The sequence below is a fragment of the Lynx canadensis genome, chromosome E1 (genome assembly GCF_007474595.2).
Source record: "Lynx canadensis isolate LIC74 chromosome E1, mLynCan4.pri.v2, whole genome shotgun sequence".
Taxonomy (NCBI): Eukaryota; Metazoa; Chordata; class Mammalia; order Carnivora; family Felidae; genus Lynx; species Lynx canadensis.
Window position 1 is genome coordinate 27,902,413 of NC_044316.2, and position 1,497 is coordinate 27,903,909.

A 1,497-nucleotide genomic window follows, 5' to 3' on the forward strand; every position below is an offset into this window, starting at 1 on the left:
CCTTTCCTATGACAGGTTTCAGTCCCTGCCTAGAATCCAATCTGGCCTCTCCATCACACTGACCACAGCTCTATTATCTAGGGCCTGATCCCCTCTTCATCTTTCCCACATACAGTAGTTTCAGTTCTATAGAAGATTTGGATCTGAAATCTGCTCTTGGGAAAACATGGTATTACCTGCATGCAGCCTCCTGACTTCCTTTTTTCCCTGATTTGGGGAAAGGGATATACAGAATTAAACTCTGCACTCTAGGAAGCCTGTGATAGAACACTGAACAAATATGGAAACCCTTGTGATCTTCAAAAACTGTAGTAAGTGCTAGGAGTAAAGTACAATCGTTGTCCTGGAAGAGTTCAGTAGTCATTTAACAAATATTAAGCATCTGCTAGGTTGCAGACACTGTTCTAGATCCTGGAGTTAAAGCGAACACGGGCAAGGTTCCTGTTTTGCTGGAATTTATCAGCTGTGGTAAAAGTTCCAATGTTCTATAAACAAAGACACGTGAAGACAGTTTTGTCCCCAGGGGCTAGTATTAAAGCATTCAGGCCAACTCCCAAAGTGAAGCTATCGGTCGAGAGTCTGAATCAACGGTTCTCCATTTAGGCTGGGTTGGTGGTGTCGCACGGCCACGGCGACCTCCAGCGGCCACCTTCAGCCATGCTATGCTGCCTGCTCTGGTTCCCCGGGGCCGGGGAGGGAGAAAGGGAGGAGCGAAGAGCCGGGTGAGTCCTGTTCCCACTCCTTACAGACCAGGAGGTCGCAGCTAGCTAGTGGCAACCTGAGATCCAGATTTCATCTCTCACAAGTGAGAGATCTTTACTCAGGACTGACGGCACCATGCAGGTCCCGAAGGACGGCAGGGTCGATTCACCGATGCAAAGTGAGGGTTGGAGGAACCCGTCAAGATGCAGAAGAGAGGAAACCCTTTCGCCTCCAGTCGAAGAAGACCGAGGCAGAGCCTCGAGCCTAGGCCTGCCTCCTCCCTTAGCCCGCGGGGTCTTTTCTCCCCTTCTGGGTTTGGGACGCGATGACCGCAGCGAAACCAAAACTGAAATGGATAAACTGAGGTGCCACCGGGGATCTAGGGATCTATTTGAGAACTACACCCAAAGCACGGTCGTTTCCGGAAGTGGCTGTAGGGCCACTACCAGGCCCCGCCTCCAATTGCGCTACCAGTAGGCGACAGCCACCCCCCACTTCCGGCCCCTGGAGCCTAAGCCAGCAGCCCCCCTTTTACTGCTCTCCCATTGGCTGCCGCAGGGACGCGCTGTGATTTCTCATTGGTCGAGCCTCCTCTCCGGGGCCGCACCTCCTCCTCCCAGGTACTGTCTTGTCTTCCGACACCCGATAGGCTAAAGGCTGGGAGGGCGTCTGCCCTATTCGACCAATGAGCGGAGTGAAGAGTGAGGGCGGCGGCTGCGTGGTGGGGGCAGGGCGGGACTTGGTGTGGCTATTGGCCAGGGCGCGCACAGACCGGAGATACGATTGGTTGGGGTA